We start from the raw sequence: 27,352 nt of genomic DNA on the forward strand, positions 1-27,352 counted from the left end.
CTACCCCATGCGGGACAACTCCCAAGCTAGAATGCCTTTACATCTGGCTTTAAGTAACTCATCTAAATTGGCCCAGATCGAGTCTTAATCAGGAGGGAGTAGGAGTAAAACTAAAATTAGTTAATTCAGTTCCTCATTAATAGTTCTAGCTACGGAATTTGTGGGGAGGATTAGGGGTATTTAATGCTCTAAATTTATCCATGTAATCACCCTGCCTAACCCTACTAGAATTGCATTGAGACTTGGCAACCCAGAGAACTAGTAGCCTGCTCTCATAACCCAGACATAGGAGGATGGGCGTTGGGTGGCTTGCACTTCCTGTTTCTCCTTGACCCTGGATTTTCCCTGGTGACATCTTTCTCCCTCCCTCTTGTACCCTTCCTCCTGACCCTCCTCCCATGCCCCTGGCTCTGTCTTTCTCTCTGTAATCATCTTTTGCTCACTGTCACTCTCTTTCTGCCTGACTGTGTCTGTCAGCTCATCTGTTTGCTTTTTCTTTCCACACTGGGAAAGTATGAGAAAAGATGGGAAAGGAGAGAAGTGGGCATTTGCTATCCTCTATTGAGATTTAAAAATATTACCAGAATCATTTTTATACCATTTTTAGCCTTATAAAAATAAAGCCTTCATGAAGTAGTCATGGCAATTCTTAAATTTCACTTTGAAACCACTTAAACGAGAGATCATTTAGTTTAGATGCTGTGGAAAGGAGAGCTAATCTGTAAACCATTTTGAATTCCTTGGGAGATTTCAGTTGAATTGAAGGGTGCTAATCCTTTGTTATAAAATGAACCTGCTTATCTGTTGACCCTGGAATACATTTTCCCAAATTACCCCGTGTAGAATTTATTTAGCTATCTTGTCAAGGAAGGATCTGAAAGTTTCATTTTAGAAGGGTGCCCATGGGAAATTTTCTCATCCAAATTCTTGTCTTGATATGCTGACTCATGTGACTATTTTACCTATTCAAAAAACAATTAAACAAATAAATAAAACTCCAGAGTCTATAGAAAGTGACTAAACACTTCTTTTCTAATGCTTCTGAATGCTGTGCTTGAAATTGTATTGTGAGATGTGTTAAGGAAATCTTTTTGCCTTTCTGAGCATATTGTCAGCAAGAAGCTAGAAGATGAGTTTAAAAACAGTTGCTGGCAGGACGGCTGCAGGGGACTAGGCTTCATAAGTGGCATCTCTAGGGGGAGGTAAATCCCAGCTTTTCACCTTGAAACAAGCAGGAATAATAAGAAGTGTGCTCTTCGGGAAGCGTTGAACCTTAATGTCCTGTGTTCTGGCTTAGGCTTTTTGTGGTGCCCTCCCCTGTCTTTCACCTGTGACCCGGGGGGTGCCCTACACTTCTTACCAAGGCTTCGATGTGCCTGATGGTTGCACTGACCCTAGAAGCAAGCATTACAAACACAAAAGCACACAAGTCCCATGTTTTCCTCTAAGAGCTTTATAGTGTCTGGCCTTACATTTAGGTCTTTAATCCATTTTGAGTTTATTTTTGTGTATGGTGTCAGGGAGTGTTCTAATTTCATTCTTTTACATGTAGCTGTCCAGTTTTCCCAGCACCACTTATTGAAGAGGCTGTCTTTTCTCCATTGTATATTCTTGCCTCCTTTGTCGTAAATTAGGTGACCATATGTGCATGGGTTTATCTCTGGGCTTTCTATCCTGTTCCATTGATCTATATTTCTCTTTTTGTGCCAGTACCATACTGTCTTGATTACTGTAGCTTTGTAGTATAGTCTGAAGTCAGGGAGCCTGATTACTCCAGCTTTGTTTTTCTTTCTCAAGATTGCTTTGGCTATTCAGGGTCTTTTGTGTTTCCATACAAATTGTAAAATTTTTTGTTCTAATTCTGTGAAAAATACCATAGGTAATTTGATAGGGATTACATTGAATCTGTAGATTGCTTTGGGTAGTGTAATCATTTTCACAATATTGATTCTTCCAGTCCAAGGGTATGGTATATCTCTCCATCTGTTTGTGTCATCTTTGATTTCTTTCATCAGTATCTTACAGTTTTCTGAGTACAGGTCTTTTGCCTCCTTAGGTAGGTTTATTCCTAGGTATTTTATTCTTTTTGAAGCAATGGTAAATAGGACTGTTTCCTTAATTTCTCTTTCTGATCTTTCGCTGTTAGTGTATGGCACAACACTATGGAGAACAGTATGGAGGTTCCTTAAAAAACTAAAAATAGAACTACCATATGACCCAGCAATCCCACTCCTGGGCATATACCCAGAAAAAACCATAATTCAAAAAGATACATGCACCCCAATGTTCACTGCAGCACTATTTACAATAGCCAGGACTTGGAAGCAACCTAAATGTCTATCAACAGAGGAATGGATAGGGCACACACTCACACTCACTCGCACACGTACTCCGGCCTGCAAACTTGCACGGCTCGGGCCGCACCGCCGGGTGGCCACGGCCCCCGCCCCGCCCCGCGAGCTGCCCCGATGCGGCGGCAGCCACAGAACGGCGACCTCAAGAAACAGCTCCACGAGAGGCAGCCGCGGATCGCCGCGCTCAGCGACAAACAAATACATGAGAAATACATCTACACGTGGAACTGCTCCTACAGAACACCCACTGAACGCTGGCAGAAGACGTCAGACCTCCCAAAAGGCAAGAAAATCCCCACGTACTTGGCCGTGTGGATGAAAGGCTCTTGGTGCTCCAGCCAGGCATCAGGGCTGTGCCTCTGAGGTGGGAGAGCCAACTTCAGGACACTGGTCCACAAGAGATCTCCCAGCTCCACGTAATACCAAACGGCGGAAATCTCTCACAGATCTCCATCTCAACATCAAGACCCAGCTTCACTCAACGACCAGCAAGCTACAGTGCTGGACACCCTATGCCAAACAACTAGCAAGAGAGGAACACAGCCCCATCCATTAACAGAGAGGCTGCCTAAAATCATAATAAGGCCACAGACACCCCAAAACACACCACCAGACGTGGACGAACCCACCAGAAAGACAACATCCAGCCTCATCCACCAGAACACAGGCACTAGTTCCCTCCACCAGGAAACCTACACAACCCACTGAACCAACCTTAGCCACTGGGGACAGATACCAAAAACAAAGGGAACTACGAACCTGCAGCCTGTGAAAAGGAGACCCCAAACACAGTAAGATAAGCAAAATGAGAAGACAGAAAAACACACAGCAGATGAAGGAGCAGGGTCAAAACACACCAGACCTAACAAATGAAGAGGAAATAGGTAGTCTACCTGAAAAAGAATTCAGAATAATGATAGTAAGGATGATCCAAAGTCTTGGAAATAGAATAGACAAAATGCAAGAAACATTTAACAAGGACGTAGAAGAACTAAAGAGGAACCAAGAAACGATGACAAGCACAATAAATGAAATTAAAAATACTCTAGATGGGATCAATAGCAGAATAACTGAGGCAGAAGAACGGATAAGTGACCTGGAAGATAAAATGGTGGAAATAACTACTGCAGAGCAGAATAAAGAAAAAAGAATGAAAAGAACTGAGGACAGTCTCAGAGACCTCTGGGACAACATTAAACGCACCAACATTCGAATTATAGGGGTCCCAGAAGAAGAAGAGAAAAAGAAAGGGACTGAGAAAATATTTGAAGAGATTATAGTTGAAAACTTCCCTAATATGGGAAAGGAAATAGTTAATCAAGTCCTGGAAGCACAGAGAGTCCCATACAGGATAAATCCAAGGAGAAACACACCAAGACACATATTAATCAAACTATCAAAAATTAAATATAAAGAAAACATATTAAAAGCAGCAAGGGAAAAACAACAGATAACACACAAGGGCATCCCCATAAGGTTAACAGCTGATCTTTCAGCAGAAACGCTGCAAGCCAGAAGGGAGTGGCAGGATATACTTCAAGTGATGAAGGAGAAAAACCTACAACCAAGATTACTCTACCCAGCAAGGATCTCATTCAGATTTGATGGAGAAATTAAAACCTTTACAGACAAGCAAAAGCTGAGAGAGTTCAGCACCACCAAACCAGCTTTACAACAAATGCTAAAGGAACTTCTCTAGGCAAGAAACACAAGAGAAGGAAAACACCTACAATAACAAACCCAAAACATTTAAGAAAATGGGAATAGGAACATACATATCGATAATTACCTTAAATGTAAATGGATTAAATGCTCCCACCAAAAGACACAGACTGGCTGAATGGATACAAAAACAAGACCCATATATATGCTGTCTACAAGAGACCCACTTCAGACCTAGAGACACATACAGACTGAAAGTGAGGGGATGGAAAAAGATATTCCATGCAAATGGAAATCAAAAGAAAGCAGGAGTAGCAATTCTCATATCAGACAAAATAGACTTTAAAATAAAGACAATTACAAGAGACAAAGACGGACACTATATAATGATCAAGGGATCGATCCAAGAGGAAGGTGTAACAATTGTAAATATTTATGCACCCAACATAGGAGCACCTCAATACATAAGGCAAATACTAACAGCCATAAAAGGGGAAATCGACAGTAACACAATCATAGTAGGGGACTTTAACACCCCACTTTCACCAATGGACAGATCATCCAAAATGAAAATAAATAAGGAAACACAAGCTTTAAATGATACATTAAACAAGATGGACTTAATTGATATTTATAGGACATTCCACCCAAAAACAACAGAATACACATTTTTCTCAAGTGCTCATGGAACATTCTCCAGGATAGATCATATCTTGGGTCACAAATCAAGCCTTGGTAAATTTAAAAAAATTGAAATCGTATCAAGTATCTTTTCCGACCACAACGCTATGAGACTAGATATCAATTACAGGAAAAGATCTGTAAAAAATACAAACACATGGAGGCTACACAATACACTACTTAATAACGAAGTGATCACTGAAGAAATCAAAGGGGAAATCAAAAAATACCTAGAAACAAATGACAATGGAGACACGACGATCCAAAACCTATGGGATGCAGCAAAAGCAGTTCTAAGAGGGAAGTTTATAGCAATACAAGCCTACATCAAGAAACAGGAAACATCTCGAATAAACAACCTAACCTTGCACCTAAAGCAATTAGAGAAAGAAGAACAAAAAAACCCCAAAGCTAGCAGAAGGAAAGAAATCATAAAGATCAGATCAGAAATAAATGAAAAAGAAATGAAGGAAACAATAGCAAAAATCAATGAAACTAAAAGCTGGTTCTTTGAGAAGATAAACAAAATTGATAAACCATTAGCCAGACTCATCAAGAGAAAAAAGGAGAAGACTCAAATCAATAGAATTAGAAATGAAAAAGGAGAAGTAACCACTGACACTGCAGAAATACAAACGATCATAAGAGATTACTACAAGCAACTCTATGCTAATAAAATGGACAACCTGGAAGAAATGGACAGATTCTTAGAAATGCACAACCTGCCGAGACTGAACCAGGAAGAAATAGAAAATATGAACAGACCAATCACAAGCACTGAAATTGAAACTGTGATTAAAAATCTTCCAACACACAAAAGCCCAGGACCAGATGGCTTCACAGGCAAATTCTATCAAACATTTAGAGAAGAGCTAACACCTATCCTTCTCAAACTCTTCCAAAATATTGCAGAGGGAGGAACACTCCCCAACTCATTCTACGAGGCCACCATCACCCTGATACCAAAACCAGGCAAAGATGTCACAAAGAAAGAAAACTACAGGCCAATATCACTGATGAACATAGATGCAAAAATCCTCAACAAAATACTAGCAAACAGAATCCAACAGCACATTAAAAGGATCATACACCATGATCAAGTGGGGTTTATTCCAGGAATGCAAGGATTCTTCAATATACGCAAATCAATCAACGTGATACATCATATTAACAAATTGAAGGAGAAAAACCATATGATCATCTCAAGAGATGCAGAGAAAGCCTTCGACAAAATTCAACACCCATTTATGATAAAAGTCCTGCAGAAAGTAGGCATAGAGGGAACTTTCCTCAACATAATAAAGGCCGTATATGACAAACCCACAGCCAACATTGTCCTCAATGGTGAAAAACTGAAACCATTTCCACTAAGATCAGGAACAAGACAAGGTTGCCCACTCTCACCACTATTATTCAACGTAGTTTTGGAAGTGTTAGCCACAGCAATCAGAGACGAAAAAGAAATAAAAGGAATCCAAATCGGAAAAGAAGAAGTAAAGCTGTCACTGTTTGCAGATGACATGATACTATACATAGAGAATCCAAAAGATGCTACCAGAAAACTACTAGAGCTAATCAATGAATTTGGTAAAGTAGCAGGATACAAAATTAATGCACAGAAATCTCTTGCATTCCTGTATACTAATGATGAAAAATCTGAAAGTGAAATTAAGAAAACACTCCCGTTTACCATTGCAACAAAAATAATAAAATACCTAGGAATAAACCTACCTAAGGAGACAAAAGACCTGTATGCAGAAAATTATAGGACACTGATGAAAGAAATTAAAGATGATACAAATAGATGGAGAGATATACCATGTTCTTGGATTGGAAGAATCAACATTGTGAAAATGACTCTGCTACCCAAAGCAATCTACAGATTCAATGCAATCCCTATCAAACTACCACTGGCATTTTTCACAGAACTAGAACAAAAAATTTCACAATTTGTATGGAAACACAAAAGACCCCGAATAGCCAAAGCAATCTTGAGAACGAAAAATGGAGCTGGAGGAATCAGGCTCCCTGACTTCAGACTATATTACAAAGCTACAGTAATCAAGACAGTTTGGTACTGGCACAAAAACAGAAATATAGATCAATGGAACAGGATAGAAAGCCCAGAGATAAGCCCACGCACATATGGTCACCTTATCTTTGATAAAGGAGGCAAGCATATACAGTGGAGAAAAGACAGCCTCTTCAATAAGTGGTGCTGGGAAAATTGGACAGGTACATGTAAAAGTATGAAATTAGAACACTCCCTGACACCATACACAAAAATAAACTCAAAATGGATTAAAGACCTAAGTGTAAGGCCAGACACTATCAAACTCTTAGAGGAAAACATAGGCAGAACACTGTATGACATAAGTCACAGCAAGATCCTTTTTGACCCAGGTCCTAGAGAAATGGAAATAAAAACACAAATAAACAAATGGGACCTAATGAAACTTAAAAGCTTTTGCACAGCAAAGGAAACCATAAACAAGACCAAAAGACAACCCTCAGAATGGGAGAAAATATTTGCAAATGAAGCAACGGACAAAGGATTAATCTCCAAGATTTACAAGCAGCTCATGCAGCTCAATAACAAAAAAACAAACAACCCAATCCAAAAATGGGCAGAAGACCTAAATAGACATTTCTCCAAAGAAGAGATACAGATTGCCAACAGACACATGAAAGAATGCTCAACATCATTAATCATTAGAGAAATGCAAATCAAAACTACAATGAGGTATCATCTCACACCGGTCAGAATGGCCATCATCAAAAAATCTAGAAACAATAAATGCTGGAGAGGGTGTGGAGAAAAGGGAACACTCTTGCACTGTTGGTGGGAATGTAAATTGATACAGCCACTATGGAGAACAGTATGGAGGTTCCTTAAAAAACTAAAAATAGAACTACCATATGACCCAGCAATCCCACTACTGGGCATATACCCTGAGAAAACCATAATTCAGAAAGAGTCATGTACCAAAATATTCATTGCAGCTCTGTTTACAATAGCCAGGACATGGAAGCAACCTAGGTGTCCATCATCGGATGAATGGATAAAGAAGATGTGGCACATATATACAATGGAATATTACTCAGCCATAAAAAGAAATGAAATGGAGGTGTTTGTAATGAGGTGGATGGAGTTAGAGTCTGTCATACAGAGTGAAGTAAGTCAGAAAGAGAAAAACAAATACAGTATGCTAACACATATATATGGAATCTAAGGGGAAAAAAAAAAAAAAAAAGAGGTCATGAAGAACCTAGTGGCAAGATGGGAATAAAGACACAGACCTACTAGAGAATGGACTTGAGGATATGGGGAGGGGGAGGGGTGAGATGTGACAGGGTGAGAGAGTGTCATGGACATATATACACTACCAAATGTAAAATAGATAACTAGTGGGAAGCAGCCGCATAGCACAGGGAGATCAGCTCGGTGCTTTGTGACCACCTAGAGGGGTGGGATAGGGAGGGTGGGAGGGAGGGAGATGCAAGAGGGAAGAGATATGGCAACATATGTATATGTGTAACTGATTCACTTTGTTGTAAAGCAGAAGCTAGCACACCATTGTAAAGCAATTATACTTCAATAAAGATGTTTAAAAAATAAATAAATAAATAAGTCGGGGAAAAAAAAAAAAAACAGAGGAATGGGTAAAGAAGATGTGGTACATATATATAATGGAATATTACTCAGCCATGAAAAGGAACAAAATAGTGCCAGTTGCAGAGGCATGGTTGGACCTAGAGACTGTCATACAGAGTGAAGTAAGTGCGAAAGAGGAAAACAAATATCGAATAATATCACTTACATGTAGAATTTAGGAAAATGGTACAGAAGAACTTATTTTCATAGCAGAAATAGAGACACAGATGTAGAGAGCAAACTTATGGATACCAAGGGGGAGAGAGGGTGGGATGAATTGGGAGATTGGGATTGACATATATACACTACTATGTATAAAATAGATAATGAGAACCTACTGTAGATAATGAGAACCCACTGTATAGCACAGGGAACTCTACTCAATGCTCTGTGGTGACCTAAATGGGAAGGAAATCTAAAAAAGAGGGGGTATATGTATACATATAACTGATTCACTTTGCTGTACAGCAGAAACTAACACAACATTGTAAAGCAATTATACTCCAATAAAAATTAACTTAAAAAAAGAAAAAGCACACAGATCGCAATCAAGAGCTATAAATGAGTGAAGTGGGCCTGCAGTGAATGGGCAGCACAGCCCAGACAGAAGGAGAGGTTTCTACTCAGCTCTCAACCAGGACACATACATGACCCACGTTGTTAGAGATTCCATTCTTTATTTTCAAAAGAAACACAAAATCCAGACTATCTTTTAGATGCAATTTTGTAATTTAAAAATATTCTATTCTGATTATTCGAGTTTTTTTGGAAAAAAAAACAACCATGGCAGCAGGCTGGATCTGGCCTGGGAGCTGCCTGCTGTGACTTCTGCCCCAGATGAAACAAACCCAGGAAAAGACATCTTAGCAGTTCACCTCTGTACTCAGTTGTTCATATAGCCCACATTTTAAGACTTAAGGGCTTGTTTTTAGTTTAAAAGGAATCACAGCCCAAACCTAGAGACTGTTTAATGCCACATGCATAGAATGTATGAAAGAGCTATAGCACCATGGTCTTGACCATTCTTGGTTGTTAGAGAAGATCTGCACACCTAGTAAGGGGAAAGAGATGTTGGTCAATTAATGTGGTTTTGTGCTGTCCAGCTATGATCTTGCTGCAGATTCTATTAACATTGACCCTTCAACACATACCCTGCTTTAACGAGGAGGTGGTACCAACATGACGAGCTAACCATGAGGAACCCCCTCCAGAAGGGACCACCCAAAAAGAAGTTGAATTAAAGTCCCCATAATACAAACCATTGCTCCTGGAAAATGAAAAGGACTTAAGAGATGACTGAAATTTACAGTGATTTCAGACCCACTTGGCCTCTGTCTCTTTCCCCCAAATAAAGCAGTCTCATTTCAAGTGATTTGCTATAGTTTGTGATTTTAAGAGTCATCCATTTAGGACCTGGAAACAATTATCTCAGAATACAACTATTACAAACCCATAGTAAACTGGATCACCTGAATTTTATGGTTGTGCATCTGGCTTACCTAGATCTTAGACATAAACTGTGTCTACATGATGCAAAGTCAGAGAATTTTTTTTAATTTCAACACATGATTACTGAGTTTTATGCCAAGTGTTAGAAACTGAAAGATAATTCTGACAATACCTGTCATCCAGACCCTGAAGTCTATAAGGAAAGCGAGAAATATAAGTGACAAGCTAAATGTTAGGCGTTGTTGTGACAATGGTATGTACTGCTCCACCAGCAACCCCTGCTGCTTCTACTCCAGCGTTTATGTGGAATCTATCCGCATCCCTCTGTTGGCATTATCCTAGTCTAAGACACTGGTATCACTCCTGGACCACCCACAGCCTGCTTGCTGTCTGCTCCTCACACGTCCTTTCCATCCCCATCCAATTCATAGCAACCAGAGTAATCAAAAACATTAATAAAGCCTTGCAGGGAAGGCCGTTGCCAATCTCTCCAGTCTTATAGCACTGCCCCTCCCAGTCTGGTCTCTGTCCTTTCTCACAAGGAGCTAAATGCTTTTCTGGCTCAAAACTCTGCTGCTTGCTCTTTTCTCTACCGAGAAATGATATCCCCTGGCTTAAATGTCACCTCCTTAGAAAGTGCTTGGTCGCCCAAAGTTCTCCACTTTAAACTCCATTTCTGTTTTGTTCTTAACCTTTATTGAATGTGCATTTATTTTTGTCTGTTTTCTGGATTTTTTTTTCCCTGTCTCTTCCACTAGATTTCATGAAATCAGCATCTTGGTCTCTGTTGTACTCTCAACATCTAGCAGAGAGCTTGGTGTACACTGTGTCCCTCAATAAATATTTATTCTAAGAGTGAAGGAATCACAAGGCCCTATTGGACGAGTACAGGAAGCAGTTAATTTTGTTGAGATTAGAGAAAGGGTAAGGACAGTCATTGTATTAGATTTCTAGGGCTGCCATAAAAAAAAAAAAGTATCACGAACTGGATGGCTTAAAACAATAGAAATTTATTCTCTCACTGTTCTGGAGGCTGGAAGTCTGAAATCAGGGTGTCTGCCTTGTTCTTCCTCGGGGATTTAGGAGAGTCTGTCCCATGCCTCTCTCCTAGCTTCCGGCGGTTGCTGCTAGTTCTCGGTGTTCCTTGGTTTGTGGCAGCATAACTCCAGTATGTGCCTGCATCGTCACATGGCATTCTCCCTGTGTGTCATGTCCAAATTTTCCTCTTCCTATAAGGCACCAGTCATTGGATCATGGTCCTCCCTAATCCAGTATGACCTTATTTTAACTTGATTAAGTCTGCAACGACTGTTTCTAAATAAGGTCATGTTCACAGGTGCCAGAGAGTTAGGACTTGAACATATCTTTGGGGGCAACACAGTTCAACCCATGACAGCCATCTCTCTCTCAGAGAGTGTAACAGTAGAATGGGATCTTAAAACATGAATAAAAGTTGGAGTGGGGAGAGAGTCGGGCAGTTAGAAAAATAAGCAGGACAGTACATTTTGCATAAAAAAGACATCAAAGTTGGGCAGTAGTCAGCTGCGGACAGCCTTGAATTCCATATGAAAGAGTCTCCATATCCTGTTTTATCCTACTGTCCTAGTCTGTTTGGGCTGCCATAACAAAATACCGTAGATTAGGTGGTTTAAACAACAGAAATTTATTTACTCACAGTTCTGGAGACTGGAAATATAAGATCAAGGTGCCAGCAGGGTTGGTGTCTGGTAAGAGCTCTCTCCTTGGGTTGCAGACCACCACCTTCTCTCTGTGTCCTCACACGGTGGAGAGAGAGAGGTTGCTAGTGCCTCTTCCTCTTCTTATAAGGGCACCAGCCCTATTGGACTAGGTCCCTATCCTTAATGACCTCATTTAATCTTTATCACCTCCTCACAGGCCCTGTCTCCAAATAGTCACATTGGGGGGTTATGGCTTCAACGTATGAATTTAGGGTCGGGGGGATGGCACAAACATTCATAACACTTACAGACCAGGGGTCAGCAAACTATGGCACATAAGACAGAGTTGAGACTGTGAAATGAAGCAAACCTGCCTCTCAGAGATTATCTGTGTGCTGAGTCAACTGACCTTCGGGCAAGTGATATTCTAGACACTTCTTACTGTCTTAGATTGTCCAGTGGCACGGGGAGAGATGATCAGTTATATTCCTTCCTGTGCATGAAGTCCACGAGCCCATTAACAAAATGTTTGGAGATCATACATGTGCACACTTGTCTCATAGACTAGGGGACAGATCTCTTAAGGAAGCTGGCCTAGAGGAAGAGAGACCCTGAGGTCCTCGAGAGACAGTCATCCCAAGGGAGAAAGTAAACACAGCTAAGCCCTGGGAGGCATGTGACTCCTGCTTCCTCATGCGACTCCCCTCACACCTGAAGTTGCCCCGTATTCTAGGAAGGAGAGGCTGTGGTAAAAAGAATGAACTAGTCCTTTGGGGCTCAGCTGTTCTGCTGGAGGAAAGCCACTCTGAAAAAGCTAGTCATGAAAAGTGGCAACCTTCCTCCTGACACTGGGGCAGAAGAACCTGGGGCCCTTGGAAGGGGCAGTGACTATATGTGAGACAGTCCCCATGCCCCATCCCCCAGAATTCTCAGAGGAAATGACTCCCACGTGGGTTACATGCAGCATCCTCAGGAATTTGGTGGAACCTTCAGTGAGGGAGGTCCTGAGGACATACTGGACTCCATCTTAGAAAAGCAAGAGGGGATTCAAAACATGAAGATCTGGTGTATTGTGGTAAATGTGGTTTATTTTTACTACCCTAAAGTACCCTAATGTTATGTGAAGAGGCAAAGTGTGAGGAAAAGATTTAGTGATGAAGTTCAACATTCAAAGTTCAATTAGCTAAATTTAGTTGTTTTCTCCCTTATAAGGTGGGAGCTATCACAGTCGTATCATCATACATTCATCACTACTGGCCTCAACTGGGCCTTCAATATTCTCCAGCATCCTTGCTGAGTTTCTCTGGTCAGTTTGCTCCCTCGCTTCTCCACAATGACTGTTTCAGACCATCTCTAATTTCCTCAAGCCCTTGAACACCTTTGCACTCTTTCCTTCTCAGTAGGTAACCCTTCCTCATATATATGTTGCTAATCAAGGCCATTTTAGGGAACTCCTTCAAATTCCTGAGGTTGTATCTGCAAACCCAAGTGCCTCTGTACCCATCCTTTCTCCTCTCTTGTTACAGGTGTCAAAGAGAAATTGCACCAGACACTCATTAAAAACAGCAAGGAAGACTTTATTCAAGACTATTGCACTGCGGGGGAGAGATTGAACCCAACTCTGCTGAAACAAAAAATGGGAGAGTTTTTAAATGCTGGGATGAGCTAGTGGAAAAATACTGGAGGACATTAGGAAGAGGTTGGGCAATGCAGTTAGGTCATCTGTGTTTGCTAATTGGCACTTATTGAAGTTAGGCTCCTATCCTCCCCCTGAGACTGGGAGATAACGACCCTATCCTTGTTGATGATTACATTTCAAGGGGATGGCTCCCAGGTCCTTGAGAAGGACATTCCTGGGTGGTAGAAAATTTACATCTCAAAGGGTCACAGAAAGGATTCATAATTGCGCATTTTCTGAAGTAAATACTCCAAGAAAAGGGAGGTCAGGAGCCTGTAAGTAGGAAGAAAACTGTCTAAAGTTTGCTCAGGCTGAGGGGAACTTAATGGCCCTCTCAGTCACAGCGAAAGAATTCCCCCTCTTGAGTACCCTGACTCCCAGCTCCTTTTGCCTCCTTGAGTGGTGTCAATTCTTCGGTAAAATCTTTTCCTATCTCTCCACCTTCGATGTTATTCTGGACCCTTCAGACATTTTAAACACATCCAATAGCACCCGTCTTAAACAAACCAAACCAAACAAACAAAAATCCCACTAACCTCCGCTCCACTTCCACATCTCCCTCTCGTTATGGCTCCATCTTTCTGTTACCGTCATAGCCAGACTTTTAGATAGGTTGCTTGCACACACTTCCTCCACATTCTTACTGCTCTCCTCATTTTTCTCCCCTCTCTCTTTTTTTCCTTCTGTGAGACATATACATATAGACTCAGGAGAAAGGAAGTGGAAACTGCTCAGCTGGTTAAGGGCTGTGCCCCAAACTGGCACAGCACTACTCCCACATATTCTGTTGATCAAAGCAGGGACAGGGCCCACCCAGGCTCAAGGGCGTGGAGAGATGGGCTCCACCCCTTGATGTGGGATCATTTAATTGTTGCATCCATCTTTGGAAAGTACTATTGCCATATGTCTTATACTCATGAATTTTTAAATTTCTTTTTGTATTTTGTAATTTTTTAATCATATGTTTGAGGCCATGGAGTTAGTTGCATGCAAATTTAAAATTATTTTATCTCCCTGGTGAATTGTACCACTTATTATTATGAAGAGATCCTCTCTATCTTGTGATGCTTTTTGCTTTTATCTTTTCCTTGATAAATAGCAACTTAAAAAAATTTGCCTGGTACATTTCACTGTTCCTTTATTTTCAGTTGTTCTATGTTTTAGATGTTCTCTTTTTATCTGACAATCTTAACTATATCATTTAGTCAGTTGCACTGACTGTATGTCTAGTTGTTTAACGATATATCTGGGTTTACATCTACTGTCTTATATATTCTATTTGCTTATTTTTTCTAGGTTTTTTTCTCTCTCCTTGCTTGCCGTCTTTACAACTAATTTTTTTCTCATTACGTTTCTCCCTCAATTAGTTTAGAAGCTGTATACTGTTTCTATTACTTAGTGATTACCTTTGAAACTAAACAAAACTAAAATCTAAATTTAATCAATAACTTTAACTTTCTCTGGGATAATAATAATTTTAAAAGGCTTTGAACAGTTTAACTTTATCCCCCTCACCCCACGTTCTTATATGTTACTGTTTTTGTGTAATTTAATTCTGGTGTTTAACCTTACAAGACAGTATTAGTATTGTTTTAAACAGTTGATGTTCATTTAATTTACTCAAAAAATTATAATCTTACGTGCTTTTCATTCCTTCTTGCATCTCAAACTTTCTGTCTGGGGTCACTTTCTTCCTAAAATGCTTACTTTAGAATTTCCCTCAGTAAATGGCCTTAAAGTGGCAAGCTATCTCTTTTTGTTTGTGTAGAAATACCTTAGTCTCTGAGTACAAAAGCACATTTTGGCAGTTGTGTTTTTTGAGTATATTGATGATATTATTACACAATTTTCTGGCCTTAATTACTGTTGTGGAAAATTTGGTTTCACTTCATGTCTGTCTTCTGAAGGTAATCCAGTGGCTTTTAGGATCTTCTTTATATCTTTAATATTCTAAATGTTAATTATTCCATTTCTAGATATGGATCATTAAAAATTTATTCTGCTTGAACTTCTTAAATCTGGGAACTATTACCTTTTGTTAGTTTTGGAAAATAATCAAGTATTATCTCTTCAAATACTGCATTTTTTAAATTATCCCTCTACTCTCCTTCTAGAATTACTATTGTACTTATGTTAAACTTCTCAATATTTTTTATTTTTAACCTCTTTTTCATAATTTCTTTGCTTTTCTCTCTTGTATTCTGAACTTTGTTCCCGCTCACCAAATCTCTCTTCCACTGGATCTGATCTACTGTTAATCCCTTCAATAATTTTTAAAAATTTATTTCAAGTATTATGTTTTCCATTCCTATAAATTCTTTTTTGTTTATTTCAGGTATAATACAAGGTCGTATTATCTATTTTATCTGCCCCTTGAAACTACTTTTAGTCCTGAGTTGTCCAATAAAAAAACATACAAAATCCTGAAGTCATAGTTTTACTTTAAAATTGTAGTTGCCCAAGGCACTAGGGTAAAGCAAGTGCAATTCTTTCTGGAGGAATTTACCTTTATAGTAGGTTTCAAAGAATCCTTATAAATGATCTTCATAACCAAGTATATAAGGAAATTTTGCCTTTTCTGGGGGGGGGGGGCAGAGTATTTCCACACTGTCCCATGAATAACCTTTTCTTTCCCTGCTGCTCTTCTTCTCAGCCCCAAGGTTTTTCCTTGCAGTCCCCTGGGAGTGGGAGATCAGTTGAGTTTGCTTCTGGTTTACCTTTAACTTGACAGTATAGTTTTGAGTAATAGTTTTATGGAGGAGAGAGATCATCAGTTCAATGGATACATTACAGTTCTTGCCCCATTTGACCAGTCATCACTTTTGATACCGTAAACTACTCCCTATGTCTTGAATCACTGACTTCCCTTGGCTTCCATAGTGTGTTATCTTCTGGTTCTTTAGCTTTTCAGTCCTACATGGGAACTAATCCTTCTGTCTTCATCTTTTAATGTTAGAACTTCTATGACTGTTATTGACCCTCTTCTCCTTTTGTGTTCATTTCCTAGGTAAATTAATCTAAGATGACTTTAAACACCATCTTGTTTCTAATGAAACCTAACGATCTATGTACAATGGAATTTTGTGTCTCTTCTGAGTTCCATTCCCATTTGACATCTCCACTTGAATATCTCAGTTTCCTGAAACTCAGTATGTCCTAAACTAAACTCAGGTACTGATGTCTTTCCGTCCTCCAACAGCCTCCAAACCTGATCCTTTTCTAGTCTTACTTATTTCAGTCATAAGACACCGTAATTCAACCACTCACTCCAGAAATCTTCCTGCCTCTCTATCTTACATTTTAAGATATTTTCTCTCTTACTCACTAGGCTGCAATCACGCTTGTCTAAATTCTAAACTTCTTGGGAACTCTTACCCAAGTTCTTTCATCTGCCAGGACTAACTCCTACACCTGCTTCAAATCTCTGTTAAAATATCATCTCATCGGGTGAGTCTCCCCCAACCGCTTTTGCTGAGTTAGAGGGGGAGTCCTTTTTACGCAGTGTCCTTACATGCTATCCTTCTCCTTCATAGTACTTTTAACAACTATGATATAAATAATTATATTAAAAATAAGTCATCAGTTGTTCAACATTTCCTGTGTGTCTCCTCCACCATAAGCTCCTCGAGTGTGAGGTTTGCCTGCCTGGTGTACCACTGCATCACCAGAGGAGTGCTTGGCACATAGTGGGCATTCATAATCATTTGTTGGATGAATACATGAATGGATTGTTAATGGCCCCACTTATTACTCACACACTTGTAAAATGCTTTTGTGAATGCTCGGGAGTTCCCAAACCTACCCAAACTAAAGTATGCTATGAAATTTGTTTCACTTCCCTGAGAAATATTTTCGGATTTTTCAAATTTGGGCTCTATTCATGGAATTGTGGATTTCAATTTTATCTATCCTGTCAGTTGGGTGGAAAATAATGTTGAAAATTACCAGTGGGGAATTGTTGAAGGCTTTTGATCAAGGGAATGGAGCATGGTCAGATATATGGTTCAGAAAGGGAACTTTAGGATCAGTGTGCAAATTGGATTGAATGGGGAAAGATCTAAGGCTAATGAAAAATTATGAGAGACAAGTAGAGTAGTAGTAGTGAGGCATGGGAAATTGGAGATTTATTTGAGAGGCATTTTAGAGGTAGAATTTGTAGGGCTTGGCAATATCATGGAGGGTGTGATAGAGAGGGAGAGATTCAGGATAGATAGGAGAATCTGATGAGATTTGGGATTAATCTTGTTTTTAATTCACCTGTATTGCTTGTGGTGTGGTTAATTAGGCATGCATGTTTATACATATCAGAATTTCTCAATTTTCCATATTACAAAACTGATAGGGCCCTGATTTTCCTGACTCCTATTTTTATTTCCTGACTCTAATTTTATCTGTTATGAAAGTTTTTTCCAAAACCCCAGCTGTGTGTCTCCTCTACCATAAGCTCCTTGAGTGTGAGGTTTGCCTGCCTGGTGTACCACTGCATTACCAGAGGAGTACTTGGCACATAGTGGGCATTCATAATCATTTGTTGAATGAATACATGAATGGATTATTAACGACGCCATTTACCCTGGCTCCTTGGCTGGCTCCTGATACCCCAACTGAGAAGGCTCAGTAACCTCTCCTAGAAGGTTAGGTTCTGTCTCTCAACTGGCAGTCCCAATTCAGAACCTATTGTGATTTGATTACCCCATGCCAAATTTTCTTCTAGAATTGTTGCTGTATGGACCCCCACTGCTTACATTAATTAGTATTTCTTGGTCCTAGGATTTGCTTGTATTACCTCTGGCTTTGCTAAGCCATTTGGATATTCAATTATCTGACTGCTCTCATAAGAGCAAGCTTACTGCCAAGTTAATTTCCTCCAACATGCTTCCTGCCCCTTCTCAGCTTTTTCTCAACTGGCCTTGGTTTCTGACATCTTGCTCTGTCTTTTCTCCCAAATGTTTGTTAGTGGTGGAACTTTCTAACTCAGGCAGCTGGGTAAATGAAGAATCAGTTTAGACAACCAACCTCCCTCTACCCTTTTGCTCTATTGAGTTTGCTGCCTCAACATTTTTTTTTTCAATGCTTTTGTATCATAATAAATATTTGTTCTTTCAAAAGCAATGTAATTTTTTCTAGCCTTCAAATTCATTTTGTCTTATTGATATATAACAGCTTCTAAATATGCAAAGCTTCCACTCAGTGTTTGGCTCTACAGGGTTCTCTACCTGAATGATCCTGATGGGCCAGTCATTGCAAAGCTGAACCTATTTAGCATAGGGCTGCCATCTTCCCGCTGCCCCAGAGAGCATTTCTGTTCTTCAAGAACACTGAGTGTGTGTGGGGTGGCATCCTCTCCCTCCACACTGCTTATGATCAGCCCCCTTTATCCCTCACTGCGTGCTCAGGGTCTTTTCTGAATGTGCTTTTGTTTTACAGTCTCATTTCAAAGCTTTAGAGAAGTAAGAATTTCCTCCACAGAAAGTTTATGGAACCTTCCATTAGAGTTTTGATTGGTTGTTCTCCCATGAGAGAGCCTAAAGATGATATGAAAAATTGTAATTTGTAAAATGATGACTTCACATACGAAAATATGTAAACATAGTTAACTTATTAGACTTCATCCAAATTGTTTTAGTTTGGGAAGTTTCATCAAAATATATAGTTAATTTGTGTGTATGTATAGATTATAGATTGTATCCTATAAACAGTTTAATGTGTACTTAATGTGGAACATGATTTTGATTTTAGCACATATATTAAACTATTTGAATATGAATTTTGTGTATTTATCTTAAGGAGTAGAAAGCAAAAGTCTATTTTGGAAGAATAAGATTCTGGAGGGGAGAAAAACAGTATTTTACAGAAAGATTGAATTACATGCCAAAAGTACTCAGAACAAATTCAGTTGTTTTAAATGTATCAAATATCGAAATGTAATTTTCAAATTTTAAAAAGTGCTATTAACATTAGCTTCTCAATTTTTTTGTAGCTTGTTAATATTAGTGAGCAGTGCCAAGTGGCTCCTAAAACCAAGTTATTCTTTTCCACTTAAATTGTGTTTTCCAAAATCTGTAAGGTTATTCCACTCCAATATTCTTAGATATATTTATATATAAAGTCAACATCTTTGGATGAGATATTGAGTATCAGATTGACTGTAATATTTTGTTATAATCCATAGATTTTTACAGTGTAAAATATTTAATTTACAGGTATGATTAGGAAAGATTCTTTAGATTTTTATCTTACAAAAATAATGGAAAATCATCATGTCAGTTGGATATTGTGACTGGATACTGCCTAAAGTAAGAAGGCTTCTAATAAATTGTCAGTTTCCAAGATGGTTACTTCATGTTTTCTAGTCATAAATATACTGGAGCCCATTAAGACACTTGTACAGGGTTGTACAGGGGTTGCACACTGCTTGTACAGGGGTTGACAAGCAGTCTTCTCCTCTTAGACTCTGCTACATCCAGTTTTGTACTACCTGTCATTATTAGGTTTTAGAAGCTTAATGTGATGTATAGTCCTTGAAATATAAAAATAGTCTTTGTATTACAAAGTGATGTACCATAGAGTTCCTTTTAAATGGCAAGCTTTTTACACGGCTTTCCTCCAGCTGGGCCAGGACCTGGTCTGCCTTTGAGAGGACTATATTTGTGACTGCTCCTTTGTCATTCATCTCTCAGAGGCTATTGTCACAAATCAGAACAGAGAAGCCCCAACCTTCCTCTGATGTTCCCTCCCTACACAACGAAGCTTTGTTCAAAGAACCAGGAGTCCTCATAGACTTTGTCTTTACACAGTAGGCTGGCCCACACAAGTCCCTAGAATTTGGAAATAAGATCCTTCTGTCCTTATTCACAGAAAAAGTGCTGGAACCTCAGTCCCTTGCCCAACTCCAAATCTAAGAGCTCCCTGAATCTTGAATCCAGTCATTGAATAAGTGCTCTCTATTCTACCTGTAAATCTCAGAATCCATCCACTTTTCTCCATGCCCACTACCACTATCCTAGTTCTGGTCACTATCATCTCTTGTCTGTATCACTGCCAAAGCTCCCTACTGTTACCTTGGCCTTCAGTCTCACCTCCCAGAAGTTGGCTGTCTATACTTCAGTGTTACTGAAATGCAAATACTTCAGATGCTTCCTTTTGTCACCAGGATAAAGTCCAAACTCAACATGGTATTTTTACCCCTCTCTACCGTCAGTTCTCACTTTCATGTTTCCAGCTTCTTTGTGTTTCTCGTATTCTTTGTTGATCCTATAAGCCTTTGCATATGCTGCCCTTGGCCTGGAACGATGCTCTCCTTCTGTTCTCCCTCTGCCTCTTCCATTGCCTTTCCCCCCTCCTCCCTGACAAACCATCTTGCCTGCCCAGTTGAACTCATCATTTAGATATAAACCTTGATGTTGTACACTCTGGAAATCTTCTCTGACTCCCCAGACTGAATTAGATAATACCATGCTTGTGTGCTCCCGTAAGACATACTACTCTGTATGGAATGGCCTATTTATTTGTTACCTTCCCAACTAGACCATGAGTTCCTTGAGGACAAGCACCACGTATTGCTCAGTGCTGAGTCTTCAGCACCTGTGGTGTTGCCTGGCACATAACAGGTAGTTGCTTTATACTTGCTAGATGAATATTACCTTGTGCCCACTTACCTCTTACTCCTGATTTTGTTCCTATATTTCATTGGCTTCTGGACATCTGGGCTTCTCTCCTGAATGCTATTTTGTGATTGCTGCCGTTGAATCTGATGTTTGGTTCAGCTTTTCTTCTTTTGATCTTGGCACTTGTGCTCTCTTGGGTGTATTTTATACCAGCCCTTTGAACCTCTCTGTTTTAACTGCTTTGGAAAACGACCCTCACCGTGACATTGCCTGTCCAGCTGATGTCCCTTTTTACCCTGTGTCTGTATGAAAGGGGGGGAGAGCGGGGGATAAGATATCTTGTTCCTAATTATTTGTTATTATAGTATCACGGTGCGAAGGTAAACAAATTTGACTTTCTTTTGGACAGCTAGAGAACTACTGTGGAGCCTTACCCTATCATCTGAATTCGTCAAAATGCGGTCACATTTTCCTTACTGATCAATTATGTGGTGCCTCTGCTAGAAGTCGTGCGCCTGTTCCTTTCAGTGCATTCGCTGTGAGCATCGTCTCTTAACTAGCTGCTTTCTCTAAAACCTCAGCTATCCCTTTTCTTTATCTGAGACTGCTTTCAAGTCATAGCAACAGGCAGGGAGGAATACCTTAATTATTGCTTTTTCAACAGCCTCTATCTTCTTTTCTCCCATTTCCAAGTTCTAACTCAAAGGGTAGAGACAAAAATGTTCCCCCAAATCTTTTCTAAGCCTCCAAGATTTTCCTGCAAAGAAAAGAGAGTGACTAAATTATTCTCTCTTGGTTCTGTTTTCTCCTCTCCTCTGCTTTCTGATCTGTCAGGATGTTTTGCCCTCCTGAAGAGTGACTTTGTTCATCTTTCCATATACCTGTTGGTCATTTGTATGTTTTCTTTGGAGAAATGTCTTTTCAGGTCCTTTGCCTATTTCTTAATTATTTTTTTTGGTTTGTTTGTTTGTTTGTTTTTGCTATTGAGTTGAAGGAATTCCTTATATGTTTTGGATATAACCCCTTATCAGATACATGGTTTGTAATTATTTTCTCCCCTTTTATAGGCTGCCTTTTCATTCTGTTAATTGTTTTCTTTGGCTGTGCAGATACATTTCAATTTGATGTAGTCCCACTTATCTATTTTTTGCTTTTGTTATCTGTGCTTTTAGGGTCATATCCAGGAAATCATTGCAAAGTCTAATGTCATGATTCTTTCCCCCTATGTTTTCTTCTAGGAGTTTTCGGTTTCAGATCTTACATTTAAGTCTTTAATCAATGTTGAGTTGGTTTTTGTGAATCCTTAAAAAATTAAAAATAGAAATAACTTGTGATACAGCAATCCCACTTCTGAGTATTTATCCAAAATAATTGAAGTTAGGTTCTTGAAGAAACACTTGTACTCTCATGTTTATTGCATCATTATTTACAGTAGCCAAGATGTGGAAACAACCTAAAAGCCCACTGATAGATGAATGGATAAAGAAAATATGGTATATACATACAATGAATATTATTCAGCCTTACAAAAGGAAATCTTTCCATATTCAACTTGAGAAAGTGAAATAAATCAGTCACAGAAGGGCAAATCCTGCATGCTTCCACTTATATGAAGTATATAAAATAGTCAAAGAAACAGAGAGGAGAATGGTGTTTGCCAGGGTCTGGGAGAAGGAGGAAATGGGGAGTTGTTATTCAATGGGTATAAATTTTACTTGTGCAAGATGAATAAGTTCTAGAGATCAGCTGTGCAGCATTATACAGCATTGTACATCATTATTAACCAGTAAAAATTGCCTAAGAGGGTAGATCTCATTTTAAGTGTTCTTAAATAATAGTAATAATAACGATAATGATAATAATAATCATTAGTGACTTTGTTAACCACAATTTTGGTTTCTTTTTGAGTCAGGTATGCCTAGCAATTTAAAGCATTTTATAAACTTCTACAAAGCCCTGCTTAAGGGACTTTGAGTAATTTTTCCCTTTGAAAATTAAATAGTTCAAATAGCAACTAATCTTGTAATAGTATCACATTTGTACACCTCTCAGAGAGATCCCCAAACATTTTTTTTTTTAATTTATGGGAGGTCCTTATTCATTTGTGACACAAACTGATGTTTTCCTGATGGTCAGGAACAGAGCATGGATTTTCATTTTTAAGTAACAAAGTATGAGTTCATGAGCGTCTGTCAGAGCCCTGTAGAATAAAACTTTATAGATGACCCTCGAATGAAAATGATTTTAATTTTTAGAGAAAATGAAATAGGCTTATGTAAGACTTTGTATCTGAGAATATCTAAGCAATACTGTGTGAATTGAGTCAGAGTAAACTCAGTTAAATTTCTCATAACAGTAGGTCCACTGGTCTGCAAAGTAACAGTGGAAATGACTTTGCTTAACCAAAGCAGCACTGAACAATAGAAATAATGCAGTCTTCATATGCAATCTTAAAATTCTTAGTAGCCTTATTTAAAAAGTGAAAATAAACAAGAGAAATTAATTTTAATAATATATTTTATTTAGCCAAATATATCCAAAATGTTATCATTTCAACATACAGTCAATTGCATATTATAAACGAGGGGCTTTTATGGGTACTAAGTCTTTGAAATTCTGTGTGTATTTCATACTTATAACCCATTTCAATTCTGACCAGCCAATTTCATGTGGTCAATACCACATTGGATAACAAAGATCTAGAGCCTGAAGAAAGTATCTGTCTTAGGTAATATCAGAGTGGCTGTAAGACGAAAACTGAGGATTAGATGCTCCCCTAATATGTCCCTCTTACTATGACACTCATAAAGTCTTCCCGATTTAGATGCCAGCTCTGGGAAGAATTAAGGTCAGTATCCTTAACGTGGATGAGACTGAGTTGCTTTCACTTCACAGAATGGGGGCCTAAAGTACAAATTAAGTTTAGCTATGAATGAATTAGAAATTTGTGTTTCTTGTACTCTCCAGTTTGTAGTCTGACTTCCCTAACTGTTATGCTTACCTCAAAAAGTGGTTTAGATTATTAAATAGGAAAATTAAAAGAAAGAATGTGATACAGTGTCTGACCTGCTGAAGGAACACAGTACCTTCCTCTTTCCTCAATTACTTCAAATCCAGAGAGGCCAAGGCCATAGGTTTTATCTCTTTTAGGATCAATAAACTTTTGAAGATGGAATGTCTGAAGATTTCAGGATGTGGTCCCTGCAGTCATTAGGTAAGAAAGTATAAATGAATAAGTGCCACTTATTTTCACTAAAGGATGATAATTAAATTATATGACATTCTGGGCTTCCCTGGTGGCGCAGTGGTTGAGAATCTGCCTGCCAATGCAGGGGACACGGGTTCGAGCCCTGGTCTGGGAAGATCCCACATGCCATGAAGCAACTAGGCCCGTGAGCCACAACTACTGAGCCTGCGCGTCTGGAGCCTGTGCTCCGCAACAAGAGAGGCCGCGATAATGAGAGGCCCGCGCACCGCGATGAAGAGTGGCCCCCGCTTGCCACAACTAGAGAAAGCCCTCGCACAGAAACGAAGACGCAACACAGCCAAAAATAAATAAATAAATAAATAAATAAATAAATAAATAAAGCCAGAAAACATCTTTAAAAAAATGCGAATTCTTATTTAAAAAAAAAATAATATGACATTCTGATACTGTAATATCCACATCGTCTATGAAGACCAGTGCTTGGAATTGGAAACATATGTATACTAAGAAGTGTGTTAAGTACAGGTATATACATTGGCCTATTCATTCATAAATAGACTAAACAAAGTGCTGAAAAAATTATATTTAGAGAAAAGTGTTTAAATTGTTTTAAAAGTGAGAAAAGCATCCTAACCACAGGAAGCACCCAGGATTATGGTTTTATTTTTTTACTGTTTTTTGAGACACATATTGATTTTGTCATTGTTGTTTAGATCAAGCTTGAATGGAATCCTGTCATTTTGTCAACAATGTTCAGGCCTAACCAGTAAGAAAACTACATGAGAGGCAGAGGCTAAAAAGAAAATTCATGTAGTTGATGTTAACCATACATGTAAGCAGCTGGATGGAAGAATACAGTTATCCACAGTCATGGCAGAAACATACCATGGAGATATCTTATAAAGAGGATGAAGATTTAGGAGAAAAGATTCAGATCCTTCTTTGTGTAGTATTGTATGGCAGTGAAATCTAGGTAAATATTGCCTAAAGACATTATAGTTAGGATATAAGTATAGCTATTATAACAAAGACCCAGAACACCAGTGGTATAAGCAATATAAAATTTATTTCTCTCTCATGGAATTCTTTAAGAGCACGCAGCCCAGAGCAGACATATTGGCTCCTTAGTATGGTCTGTACCCTTCTAGGTTATGGCCAGTGTGGCCCTTTGACCAGGTCAAGAATGGCCCAGCCCTTGGCCCTGTCTTTGAGAGTTCTGCACCCAAACTCAATAAAAATCATGGAGGAAGGACAGGATATCCACAGTAAAAATGCTCAGTCAAAGCAGGGAAGAATGGGAAACCCTAGGGCAGTCACTGGCTTTTAACAATCATGAAATCTTGCTGAGGAGGACATTCCAGAACCTCCATGTCTGGCAGCTTGGTTAGTCCTTGGTTGGTTCATTTGGAAACTTCTTATTCTGCTCTCTGAGGAAATTCTTCCTCCTCTGTGCTCTGTGGTCTGTGCTCTGTGCTCTGTGCTCTGTGGTCCCTGGATTTGCCCTCTGGGACACTCTTCCGTGTCTGTGATCCTCCATAGTAACTTTAGGTAAGCAGGAGACCATATGTTGCTCTTGGGAAATATTCTCAGGGGTTGCTTTATAGGTTGAGCTAACACAGGCTTTTTCACACTATATGTATGGCTTCTTTAGCGATATATTTTCCTCAAAATCTTAGTAGGCTTATAGTCTGTTGGCTTCAGGCAGATTTCACAAACAAGTAGCCAAAGATACTCTCTAGTCAGACTTACATCTGAAGACCTTTTATTAACTGGACTTGTTCCTTTGCCCATTCTCCCCATGTTATTAATGCCTGCTTGAGGGTATCCAGAACAACAGGGTTAATTGGGAAGCCTCTAACATTAACAAGATCATTGCTTGTGAACTGGACTCACTGACTTATGGGGAGATGCTTGAGAGGGCCTGGAGGCACAGTCTTAGGTCATGCTGAGTCTTCATCTTTAGAACCACTTCTTAGCTCTGTTTCAGTTTTGGATGTAGAAGTAGTGATGTGTTTCAGTGATCCATGTTTCTAAATTACTGGACTCTTTGTCCATTTAGATTGAAGTTTACATGCAGAGAAAAACTTCCTTAAATATATTCCGTTCAATCTACGCTCGCAAATGTTCTAGAAATGTTCTAGGTGTTTTTTCTAGGTCTTTCCTAAAAGTCTCAAAATGCAGCCAATATACACCAGCCTTCTGAGTTTTTGCAACAAGTTCCTAGACTCGCAGGCCATGCTCGAATGTGTTCTGTCTTCCAAGGCATCGGAGGTAACAGTTTTCTTAAACGTATTTCCAAGAAATAGTAAGAGTCACCGACTTTCCAGCTTCTAATGTCTCTGTCCCATCTGCCCGCTGCCTGCCTGTTAAGGTCAAGGTCACATATATTAGATTCTGTTGTGGCAACTCCAATTCTAGTATCAGATTCTAAATTAATTAGGCTATAGACACAGTTGCTATTACGGAATGCCAAAATAACAGTAGTTTAAACAAGATAAGCCTATTTCTGTCTTCCATGGTAGCCCAGATGAAAGCAGTCCAGAGCAGGAAAGGCAGCTGTGAGACAACTTCCACTTTGTGGTTGAAGATGATTTCTTGAGCTTTAGTCATCACACTTATGTGATAGCTGCTGCGAAGCAGGAACTAAGAGAGGGAAAGTACCTTCTTTCTCTTAAACACATGACTTGAGAGTTTTGTATCACTTATGCTCCTATTACATTAGCCAGAACTTAATCACATGACCACACCTCACTGTAAGGAAGGCTAGAAAATGAGGTCTTTAACTGAGCAGCCACGATCCCAACTAAGAATGTTTGCACGATGTTGGCATTGCTGTTCATCTGCTTTACAGATATTGGGTGACTTTCGTTTTATCACTCAATAACTGTTCTCTCCTTTCCCTTCTTAGAAGGAAATAACCAAGCATGAACTTAACTGGTGCTCATGGATTCCAAAGTGGCAAAGCATTTTTGAAGAACTTCTATTTTGTTTGGCAAAGTAATTAACCTCCTGGAAAGATCAACATGCATTTCTTGGTCTTGAAGATTTTATAACATTTCCATAGACCACAAAACTAATAGGACATCTGTGAACAAGAATGTTGGAAACTACGGAAACCAAAGGAGTGTCTCCCAAATAAGCATTTATTTTTTTAATCTTCCTTTCTAGACTTGCTTTCTAGAAACAGCCCTCTTCTTGTCTTTGCTTTCTACAATGGTCTTTCACTGAATCCACACAGATAAAAAGAACAGAGCATCTAAATCTAGATTCACATCTCCTTGACTGCAGTGGTAATTTCCCCCTAGACCTAACAAGGGCATACATTAGGTGTCCCAACTATTCTTTAGACTGTTTCAGATTTTTCACAGCATGGATTAAA

General features: G+C 39.1%; 1 protein-coding gene across 3 annotated transcripts in view; it reads left to right on the top strand.

The window, feature by feature from the left end:
• The window catches only part of PTPRR (protein tyrosine phosphatase receptor type R), a 381,027-nt gene that overhangs the window by 15,241 nt on the left and 338,434 nt on the right, over positions 1-27,352 (top strand). The window lies entirely within an intron of this gene.

This window comes from Eubalaena glacialis, chromosome 11 (assembly GCF_028564815.1).
Source record: "Eubalaena glacialis isolate mEubGla1 chromosome 11, mEubGla1.1.hap2.+ XY, whole genome shotgun sequence".
In the NCBI taxonomy this organism is placed as follows: Eukaryota; Metazoa; Chordata; class Mammalia; order Artiodactyla; family Balaenidae; genus Eubalaena; species Eubalaena glacialis.